Source organism: Nymphalis io, chromosome 27, assembly GCF_905147045.1.
Source record: "Nymphalis io chromosome 27, ilAglIoxx1.1, whole genome shotgun sequence".
In the NCBI taxonomy this organism is placed as follows: Eukaryota; Metazoa; Arthropoda; class Insecta; order Lepidoptera; family Nymphalidae; genus Nymphalis; species Nymphalis io.
Genome location: NC_065914.1, coordinates 4909082 through 4921717, shown reverse-complemented (window position 1 = coordinate 4921717; position 12636 = coordinate 4909082). Strand labels below are relative to the sequence as shown.

General features: G+C 31.9%; 1 protein-coding gene across 2 annotated transcripts in view; it reads right to left on the bottom strand.

Moving 5' to 3' along the window:
- LOC126778851 (fatty acyl-CoA reductase 1) overlaps positions 1-11108 on the bottom strand; it is a 32582-nt gene extending 21474 nt beyond the window's left edge. The window contains exon 1 of one of the 2 annotated variants that reach the window (XM_050502565.1): positions 11003-11108. The gene's annotated coding sequence lies outside the window, so the exon portion shown is untranslated. Of the gene's footprint in view, positions 1-3051; positions 3147-11002 lie in introns of those variants that run through there. The other variant, XM_050502566.1, reaches the window with a different exon arrangement.
- Between the last annotated feature and the right edge of the window lie 1528 nt (positions 11109-12636).

The following is a 12636-nucleotide window of genomic DNA, read 5'->3' as shown; positions in this document are numbered from 1 at the left end:
AATAAGTTGGTTTTCGCTTGCACAATCACAGAGGTGACATGCTGTATACAATGTCATCAGTCATTTCTTTGACACAAAAATAGCGCTTATTATATTGTTATGCTCATTAAATTACGTAATTATTTCTATCATGTAATGATATTATGAAAGAAATCACGAGATACGCTTCTTAAAATTATGGCGTGTCTTATACTATAAATCAATGACGAAAAATAATTTACGCGTTTCACGGGTATGTGGGACTCGTAGGTGTCCAAGGCACCGATTGAGCCCCGAACCTCGGAATACCTACTAAAAACCCCTTACCGTCTTAACGAGAAACGCCACGGGATCACTTGCGCATACTACCGTGACGCTGAAATAATCTAGAATCTACAACTAGACTGTCCAATAGAAAATAGTTTTATCAAATCCGATTCGTAGTTCCAGAGCGCGTTCCAGCGATCTCTCCAGCTTTATAAGATAAAGTCCACCGGTTCAAAATGTTAATTCCACTGAAGAGATGCGGCAAAAAATTCACACAATTACCATTTTAATCAATCAAAAACATTATTATCATATCTAATTATATATATATATATATATGTTATTCGAAAATCAACGAATTCTAACGGTAAATAACGGTAATTAACGGTAAATTTAAATAATATATGTTTGCGTTATATTTTTAATAACACAATAGTACATATATAAGTATATATTTGTATATACGTTCGTCATTGTAACATTCACAATTGCATAATCTTCGGATAATGTTCAAGTAATTGCACAAACTTTAGGGCCAAGGACGAATGTGTAAAAACGTTGGGTCCAATGTTGGTTTAACGAGCAAACATATCTTATGTATAATGTAATACATACTTTTTAGGTCACAAACTATTGTATTGTTTGTAACGGAACAAATATTTAATGATTGTTCAAATTGTTTGTGTATAATAAATAATAAAGAAGAGAGTGTTTGTTTGCAGCAAAAATCTCTGGAATTATCAAATGGATTCGAATAGCTCTTTTTTTAATTTTTTACCCTAATTCTTGGTGGTTGCTAATCTTCATGCTATCTTGAAACCGTGCGAAGCAAATTATCACAAACGTAATCATCTATTTCTTATGCTAACTGAATGAACATCTAGCAATTAGCATACTAAGCTGATTGTTATCTTATCTTTTTTTTAATTTATTAATGTAATAAACATGAAATTAGATTGTTATTGTATTGACTACTGCTTTTAAATAATAAAGATTTTGGATGTTCTAGGCTGCCCAGACAGTATTTCGAAATCAAAATCAAAATCGAAAGCTTGTTAAGTGTAATTATTTTTTATCTAACAAGAATTTTATGTAACAATACGACTCGAACGGAAAGAGTTCAGACGCAGTCTTAACGGCTTTACGTGCTTTCCAAGGCACGGGAGAGTACACAGTTCTAAATGAATTTTCGAGAAAATACTTAGGATCTCGGAAATAGTAGGCTTAAAAACTAACCAATAAGCCGACCAGGTAATTGTATTGGAAGTTGCGATATTGATAATCATACATCGTACAGTAAGAAGTAAGCCGTCAAAGTAGTGACGTCAATGGCACTGTGACGTCACGCTCTTACAATTAAGTTCAAGGTCGTGCAATTTCATTGTTTCAAATCAAGATAAAAACATTCGTAAATGTGTTTTGTAATGGCGTGATATAATCTTTTTTTTCTACAACATGAGACAAATTGTTATGGACTTTTTTTAATCAAAATATACACACTAGACGTTAATTAATCATAATATTAAAACGAATTGTTTCGTTGTTCTGCTGGTCAGCTTATAATTCACAACCGAATGTTAGACCAAACATTAAATTATCTAGGAAATAGGAACTTGACAGTCCCACTTCCGTGCTTCAAATGCACGTGAAGCCGGTCGGTGTTGCCCCTGAACTCATTCTGGTCTTGCCGGATTGTATTCCCATTGGATTATGAGTAATCATAAATACTATATATGTCTGCTCACACACTTGTGCACTATTCTTTGCAATTGGCTATTCTCCGGTGATAATGGCCGCTGTTACCGAAAACGAAATCAGAAGGACATCGCCGACACTGACAGTGTAAAGGGGCCAGTTTTGTTAGTTAATATGAAGTAAAAGAAGTAACAGTTTGTGAAAGCCCCACTGCTGGGCTAACGCCTTGTCTCCTGCAACGTGGGTTGGTGGATACAAATGCGGCAGAATTTCAATTAGACACACACAGGTTTCCTCACGATGTTTTCACGCGCAGCCGAGCACAAAATGAATTATAAACACAAATTAAGCACATGAAAATTCAGTGGTGCTTGCCTGTTATTACTTATCTCGTGGTAAATGCACGAGTTTCAAAAATTCTTACACCACGCATGTTTCCACACGATACGATTTACCAGTGCGGAATTGTAAAAAAAAAATACCCCAGATTTGTAACTTTGATCTTGAGAATACCTTTCTAGTCGTTAGACCATATCGTACGGTAACGTATATCGCTTTTAGAGGCACAAGTGTTTAATACGTACGAACTAAAGTTGACGTAAATTTGGGTCACATTGAGAATAACCAATTTACAGCAATTTATTTTTTATTTCAAATAGGTAAAGCTAATGGGTCACCTGATAAATAGTCATTTCTGCCTACAGACATTGGCACTGTAAGAAATAGTATGCTTGCCTGTTGTTACAATGGCTAACTCACCCTTTAAACTGTAAACTCAATACTAAGGTTATGCACATAAGGTAGTGTAACTTAATAACTCAATACAATATTACTGTTTGGCGGTAGAATATATGATGAGTTAGTGGGTGGAGTTTTATATCATATAAATATATATTTATACATACAAACTATTTAATTTAATAAAAACAATATACATTATATACCAATCACATCTAAGCACATTATTATAAAGAAGACTCGTCAAAAATAGGTGTACATAGCTAACTATTAAACCATTAAACATATGTGCACTATATATTGGCTATTCTTAAAAGAGAATAAACAAAAATAACAATTAATTAGTAGTAATTTTAGTAGGTTTTTACTCACTTGTGCGGGATTTCCCGGTTCCCTCCAAAGGGCCCTTTCAGAAGGTGCTGCGTGAAAAAATGCGAAGGTGCTACTAGAAATAATACATCTGTTCAATCCATTTTGAACGCTAGAAATGTTTCAAACACGAGATCTTTCAACATTCAACTTCAACAACAACTTCGCATTAATTGAATGACACCTACACGCTAATTCGTTACATAATGCAAGCACATCCGTGTGCAGAAACAAGTGTAAAATTGCAAATAAGTAACAGTTTTGTAAGTTCGTACGTAAACAGTGGAGCAACGTTTCGCATCAATACGTTTTTAGGACAAAGCCAGATGCTTAAACGAAATTAAAACGGTTTCAAAATTACAATTTTTACTTTAAAAAAAAATCGTTACGACCTTTATTTAATTAATTGTTAACAAAACTTAGCATCATGCCAAGTTTTACATTCAGAGTGATTTATTGTAGTTGATTATTGTCTTTTCTTGTTAAATAATAAATATCTTTATTGCAAACGCAAGAAAAGGAGAAAAACTTAACTTATTTATTTATAGTTCTGGCTACCCGTCACGGCTTCGCACGGCTTAAATAAAGATTTTATTTCGTGGTATTTTTTAAGTAATGAGATATTCAAGCGCCGCGCGTAATATTTCACGCGTTATTATTTATTTACGTTATAAATAATTATTAATATTGCTCAAACTGTTTCACTATTTTAATTCAAAACTGTGTGTTGCTACTTCTGTTAACTATCAGGTTATATGTTAGATTTGTATAATTCAATGGAAAACAGTAATTGGCTCTATTGTCTTGATATTGTATTATTAATGTCAACATATTTTGTATTATGCTGACGTTTTCCTTAAATAAACAATTAACATATTACAAGTCTGTTGTTCGTGTCGTTATGTCCTTAATATTTTAAAATCAGTTAGACGTCGATTTTTTGTCAATTGATCTTGATGTTGAGTTTAACTTAAGTAATTTTTTTTTTCTTGTAATAGTAATATTTCTTAAACTGGTTACAATTGAAAAACTTAAAATACAATTATAATCGTAATAAAACGTTTTTTTATTAATTATTTTTATATGGATTAATACTTGACAACTAATGCTTCGGTTATTTTTTTTATAAATTTCAGTACATGTCAAAGGGTTACAAGTATAGTCGAGATAAGTATAGATTACACTACTCGAAAATTTCCAGACGAAACGATAATTAAAAATTGCCGCGCGCTTTCACTATGCGACCCGCGGGTTGTGAGAGACTGAACTTTGATATAAATTGTTTGAATTTTAAATCTTTTTTTTTTAAGTAGGGGGTTTAAATAAGTGTACTCGGTAAAGTCCGATACCAAACACATGTGCCAACATAAATATTAATTATACTTATATTTATAATAATATTCAAATTTTAATATTTTTTTTCATCTACTTAGAATAGGTATATTTCACCCGATACGAAAACCAAAATCATTTTGAAATTTTGATATATTTTAGGATTAAGATCTGATCTGACTCTCTAAGAACTCGCTTCATTACTCACCCGTGAAATGTTGATAACCGACTTAAAGTAATATACTATTTTGATGCGTGTATTCTTGAAATGTTATGATTATTACGGTCAATGTCGCATATCACTAAGTGATATTTCACAATCTTTTTTTTATATTAAAGGTAGGCGAACGAACATATGGGCCAACTGATGGTAAGTGGTCACCAACGCTCATAGAGATTGGCAATGTAAGAAATGTAAGCCATCGCTTACATCGCTAATGCGCCACCAATCTTGGAATGTTATGTCCCTTGTGCCTGTAATTACACTGGCTTACTCACCCTTCAAACCGGAACACAACAACGCCAAGCTGTTTTGCAGTAGATAGATTTGGAATGTTATGTCCCTTGTGCCTGTAATTACAATGGCTTACTCACCCTTCAAACCGGAACACAACAACACCAAGCTGTTTTGCGGTAGATAGATAGTAGATATCTGATGAGTGGATGGTTCCTACCCATATAAGCTTGCATAAAGCCCTACCCCTAGTCCTAGTTTCGAGTTTGCTCTTATATAATAGCTGTACTGGCGGCCCTCTACGTATATGAAAGGATGCTTAATCAAGCGTGATAATGTTTATACACAGATATTATTATTATTATTAAACAAATTTATTGCGCACTCACAAGGAATAAAGAAAAGACAGACACAAGTAAAAAAAAAAAGAAAAACAAAAGTTTAAGAGAAGCGGAAATAAAATTGCGGACCTCAACATGATGCGTGCAAGGACGGTCTTATCACTCAAATAGTGATGTTTGCAGGACCCAACGGGCGAGTGCATCATACATACATATATATAAATGTAAACAATACATACACAAAGATACATATATACATTTATATACCATACAACATATATCAATACATATATATATTTTTCTTCTAGGAGTAGTATAGCATATAGTGTGATAGCTAATAATATAATAAAATAAATCGTAAATTTATTTGATCAATTACTATTTATTTGTATTTTAATTGCCTCGTTTGTCTAGCGGTTGCTGGTGATCACCCCGGGTCGGTCCAAAAGAGTGATTGGGTTTTACTTTAATAGCAGACCACCAGACCAGAACCAAGAAGTATGAAGTATACACTCCCGTGCCTCGGGAAGTACGTTAAGCCGTTGGTCCTGCCTGAACCCTTTCCGGTCGTGTCGGATTGCCGTCCCATCGGGTTATGAGAGTGAGGGAATGAAGCGTGCATCTGTGTTTGCACACACACTTGCACACTAATAATATGTCCTGTGCAGTTGGCTTATTCCTCTTAAGATTGGCCGCGTGGCCGAAATCGTTCAGAAGGACATCATCTTCATCAATTAAATTTAATTGACATACATATACAATTTTATTACTGCAAATGACTAACTAGTTACTTAGTCTCAAGTCTTCTTGGTAGAATCTAATTTAAAACGGTAGATTTACGTCTAAGTAAATCTTGTAATGTGTATTCTAAGGTACACATAAGAACCTACTTGGTAAAGAATATATTTTTTTATTAACCTATAGAAATAGCAAAGGTATTAAAAGGTACAGCCAAGAAATGTTAACAATATATACGAGATATAAATTAAACAAATTCTTAGCTTATCTATAAATCACGTCGTTCTGTGTTGAAGGAAAAAAATGTATATATGTATTGCACCTCTATATACCACTTTAATGTAATGAAATAAGTATGAAGCGAACAAAAACCTAATTTCATTTGTTAACAATAAGTTTTGGTTAACCTTTGAGTGTTGTGATTTTTTATTTTTTTTTAAATAATTTAAATAATTATATTAATTTGAAAACAATATTACATTCAATGTAAATAAATAAGTATATGGAAGTTTTATTTAAAACTAGCAATATAAAATATAGCTAAATATAGCTGTATAAATCTGGATTAGAACATTTGCAATAGAGGTACTATCTTAAGACACGACTGCCCAAAATAAAGGGTTTTGTTGTCAGGATTCCTGTATGTGTCTTTTAGCTTAAATTTTAAGTGACTAAATAGATTTCGATGTGTGAAAACCTTACATGTCATCATTAAGTAATAATAAAAATAATAATTAACAAAGGAAAACGTTTTCGTGTTTTTTAATTTTTCACTATTATAATTCAAATTAATTTATATATTCTTAAAAGTCTCGTATTCGTGTCTTAATTTTTTTTTTATAATAACAGTTACTTGGACGTAAGTTACTTTTTGTCAACTGACCTTGATGTGGAGGATATCCCAAAGTACTTTTAATGGCAGTACCATTATTTTATATTTTTAAACAATTTGCATATATTATATTAATTTGACAACGATATTACATTCAATATAAATAAATAAGTATATGGAAATTTTAATTGGAAATAATAATTCTCTGAACGAATTTCGACTGACGGAAAACATGAACGAAGAGATATATTCTACTTAAACCCCCCCCCACCCCTCTCATATGAAGCCGTGGAAACAATTTAGTATTCTATATTTGAGTAAACATACCTTCGATCTTTGTTTCACACAAATACATACATACAGGGTTAGCAATTCTACTATGTAGGGGCAATGTAAACGCTTTTTCCTAAAAAATATTCTAAAGTGTTCAATATGTAGTAATATTCTATTGAATAAAGATTTTATTTCGAAGATAATGTTTTTGTTTTCAAATATGTTATGTATATTTTTGCAGTCGTAACGATTAATATATAAATAGCTAAACAAATTCTCAGTAGCAGCCCGGAGTCTGGAAGTAGGAAGTGTGTACACTTCCGTGCCTCGGAAAGCACGTAAAGCCGTTGGTCCTGCGCCTGAACTCTTTCCGGTCGTGTCGGATTGCCGTCCCATCGGATTATGAGAGTTAGGGAATAGAGAGTGCACCTGTGTTTGCGCTCACACTTGTGCACTATAATATCTCCTGCGTAGTTGGCTAATGTCTCTTGAGATTGGCCGCCGTGGCCGAAATCGGTCTGGAGGACATTATTATAAATAGCTAAAACGCTTAAAACTCAGGACAAATCACAAAGAACGATACTTTGAACCAAACTAGACAACTAACTATTGTTATAACAGGAAATCTATTCATATCACGTTCTTTTAACGTCAGACATATATAATATGTATGCCTAAATACATATGTTTATAATTAGAGCGTCGTTCATTGCATGGCTATATTTTTTAAGTTCAATGTATGTGCCTTATTGCCTCTACTGGTGACAGGGCTGGTTTCACCCAGAGGGTCGGAACTGCGATTCAAAGGAAATGATGCTAGCATTCTGGCCACCATTCCACGCGGTCACGATTTGTACAGTAAATATTTTTATTTTTTATTATTTGTATATATTTAAAGCCTAATAGTAATAGGAGTAGATTTTTGTATATTTGATTTTATTTATATCTTTTAAACTACCAAATGACACTTGATTTTTTTATTATTTTCTTTTTCTGCACCATAAAATAAACAAAAGCATTTATTTTGGATATAATTTCGTAATTTGATACATATCAGTATGTTGTACCTATGAGTAACTAATTAATATCACATGAGTATTACTTTTTTTTAATCTACTACGTATAGCCTCAGGTTTAATTTTACAGCCTATTATTAAAACAATTTAAAATTACAATGTTTTAAAAGTACAAAGTGCAAAATGTTTTTTTTTTAATATGACTGGTAGATATCGAGATTAGAAAGTTCAAAGAAACAAATTCTTCAGCTAATACAAGCTTTGATTTAACTTGATATGTCTGTTTGTTGTTTATGTCAAATCTTGCAAACTGTGTTAGAACCGAGTCTTATCCTACGGACATGTTGAATATTTTTTTTAATATAAAATAGACATTGGCAATGTAAGAAATATTAATCGTTAATTACATCGCCAATGCTCCACCAACCTTGGGAAGTAAGATGTTGTGTCCCATGTGCTTGTAGTTACACTGACTCACTCACTTCAAAACGGAACACAACAATGCTAAATATTGCTGTTTGACGGTATAATATCTAATGAGTGGTAAGTCCCCAGACAGGCTTGCACTTGCGTTTTTATGATAAGCTTGATCTGATTCTACACCCACGATTGGCTGCACTGTTAACAGCATATATACAAAATTTTGGTAATTAAGGCATTTTTTTAAAGTATTTTACTATTTATATATAGGTTAGTAAGTATATGAAACAGAAGCTCTATATGTGTACTTAATGGAATGCATTATTAGTTAAAAAAAAAAAAAAAACAATAAAGCATATCAATGTCTCTATCTATACTATAAAAATGGTCATGACAGTGGTGACCACATACCGTCAAGTCTACACGTAACTATTGCAAAATTTTAACGCAAACTATTTGTTTTGTTGCGTAGTATACAATGGTTCAGTGGATAGTACACGTGGATTTCATTGTTAAGATCGCATCGTTAAGAGTTTTCATATACTTTAATTGTTTTTTATAATTTATCTTGAAACGGTTATTTTTTTTGGTGTCAATTAAAATTGATGAGATAAAACGCCATCTAGTGAAGAGTTCCAACAAATTGGATACCATGAAAATATGTGCTGACTGCAATGGTGTTCGCTCAGTGTCGAAATATATTAATCTCAAACAGACATTCAAATACACCTTTATATATATATATATATATATAACAAGAATTCACGTTTTGATAAGTAAATTATTGCGCATTTAGTTTTATATAATAAAATTATTTACTAAATCCTTCGAAACGCGCTACATCTTCTGGTATAAGTTTTATGTATATTTGCTTTTTCAGTTAGGTATATATATATATATATAGGTATATAGGTTTTTTTAAACAAAGATTACAACGTATTTCTATAAGTCCGCTTTGTGTGAAATATTTGGTTAAACGTTTAAGAAATAACGGAAGTGATTGGTGTCATAAATTTGCTAAGCAGATTATGATGCAATTATGTACATTACTCGCAATAATATAATTTTATTACAAATGTTTTCTAGAAGCCACTAGAATTATTACGGTGATTGATTACCGTAAAATAAAAAAATATCACGGTAATTGAAATTCTGGATGCGTTTGGAAGTGATTTACATAAAACCTACCTGGGTTAGTCAAGTTATAAATAACTTTATTTGTACCGTTCTATTATAGTTTCTTCATTGTTTTAATAGTTTATTATTTTATATTGTAATATTTCACTAATACTAATTGCACTAAAAATGTCGATGCTGCTATTATCTACCATCCGAATTTAAGAAACTCATCTTAGATTCGGCTGTCGGAAAGTACTAAGTAGGTTTGCAAAATAAGGTTCTATGTTTGACAACAAAAATACATAAAATTATTAAAAAAATACGAAACATTTCAGACACTTCATTTGTCAGACATCTTAATCTGCAACCGTTATAATAAGGATAAATATTCAATTTATGATACTTTTATGTTTTAACCTAAATTCAAATCAATTGATTCTGAAATGACATTCTATTAAATGGGTACAAAAATTTTAGTGTGACTCATATATTTGTCAAAAGTTGTTTGAATTTTTTTGTTACGAAACAAATAACAGGACACAGCAAAATTGAACCAACAGTTAAAACAATAATTAGTAATTAATTATTAATTATACCCTTATCTATAATCATACATATATTTATAATATATATGTATTTTGTATAAATTTAATAACTAAATTCTACATATATCGAATTACAAAAATGAGTTTTTTCGTATAGAATAGGAAGGCGGACGAGCATATGGGCTACTTGATGGTAAGAGGTCACCAACGCCCATACATTGGCATTGTAACAAATGTTAACCATCGCTTACATCGCCAATGCGCCACCAACCCCGGGAACCAAGATGTTATGCCTGTACACTGGCACAAGGGACATAACATCTTGAGTCAAATTATTGAACAGATTTTTTAACAAATATTCACTTTTCTAAATAACTATATGTATACATACATGCATACATGTAGTTAAGTGCAATTTTCACGATGAAATAGGCGATGAATTGGAACGAAAAATTATTTTTTTAGTAAATATTTATTTGTAATATATTTTGCTGAAATGTGAATTTATGTTAGCGAAGATGATACTAGGATATGATTGAAAAGAAAAAACCTATATACTTACTTAATGAGCATGATCAATTAATATCAACTCGGAGATAATTGTTATCTGATCACGTTATTAAATTATTTATACAGTCACGAAAAAAATATAACTGAAATGTTCTGTTCTAATATTTTTAAATTTAATATATAAAAACTTTTTACTCTAAATTTTATTTTTATAGAACATTAATGAAAAAAAAAAAAACTGTTTAATTTTTTAACATTACAAGTCATATTAAAAGTTACATCTTTTATTATATTGTTTTAAAAATATATATATTATTAATAATTTTAAGAAATGGCATTTATTTCTGCAACAAGTAAAGAAAAAATCAACTTACCGGTTTATTAAACGAGGAAAATTTAACAGAACGTTTTAACTCGACGTCGGAAAAATGTGAACTGGCGAGGCGTTTACGAAACACAGAGGTCTAACGCAATTGCTGCTTGCAATGCATTAGGAAACAAAACTTGGTTTAACCGATCTAGAAGTGTTGAACTTTTGTATGGTATTTTTATATGTTAGTACATAATTGTATTTACTTGTTCTAATTTTCAAAATATTTTAGATTAATTTTAACTGCACAACTTGAAATTGTCTATAAGAGACAGCAATAAGATCGACTTTGCTTTGTAAATATTTTTTTACCTTAACAATTAAAAAACACGACTGAATATATGAATGAACTTATAGAAAGAAGGAGTTCGGGATGACGTAAGGATTCTAACGATACCCCTACACCCGAAGCTATTCAGACAGCTTAAAAGTGATGTTGGAACAAAGAAACTCACATACATGAACCATGAATACATTATACTCCTTTTTTTTAGCCGTCATGTAAAAATAAACCTAGGTAAATTTTTTTATTAAAACAATTTTTTTATTCTGATTCATTTTTAGTTTATTTTTTTACAAAAATGAACTTTAATAATTCTGTCGCTTCATTAAAAAAATTAACTTAATTATATTTTGCAAATTGATAACGAGAATATGCCCTCTTTATATATACTTATCCATTTTTTGAGTTTGTTCAGTGGTTCATTAGACAGTATTGTGACAGTCAAAACAGAATTGGGATTAATTCGGCAATGTTTATAGCATCGTGAAGGAACCTACGAGTGTCGGAAGAAATTTTGTCACCAACCTGCATTGGAGCAGCGTGAGAGGATCATCTATCAGAAGGACTTTAGTTTATATAGCTTTTTAAACCTTTTTACATAACTGTCAAAAATTGTTAACATTGCTTGATCTATAAAAATATTTCCATTTGTCCACTTCCACCAACGTCTAGTGGCTTAACTCTATGTAAGTAACAGCCTGTAAATGTCCCACTGCTGGGCTAAGGTCTCCTCTCCCTTTTTAAGGAGAAGGTTTGGAGCTTATTCCACCACGCTGCTCCAATGCGGGTTGGTGGAATACACATGTGGCATAGTTTCAATGAAATTAGACACATGCAGGTTTCCTCAAGATGTTTTCCTTCACCGAAAAGCACGAGATGAATTATAAACAGAAATTCAGCACATGAAAATTCAGGTGCTTGCCCGGGTTTGAACCCACGTTCATCGGTTAAGATTCACGCGTTATTACCACTGGGCCATCTCGACTTTTTAACTTATGTAGGCAGGCTAATAAGTGGGCCTCCTAAATCCTGATGATGTGCTCACCACCGTCCATAGACATTAGCACTGTAAGATATATTAACCATTTGTTGGTGGTAGAAATTTGTACAAGCCCGTCTGCTATACTATAGCGTTGGCGATATAAGGGATTAACAGGGAAGGGTTAATATTTCTTAAGGTGTCAGTTATTTGTACCTATAGCTACACTGACTTTCTCGCTTACCAAAACGGGACACAACAATCTTAAGTATTGCTCTTTGGCGGAATTTGTGATGAATGCGTGGTACCCACAAAGCCCTACGACTGAGAATGCCTTATTGTGCATCGTAAGTTTTATGCTATTTATATTCTAAAA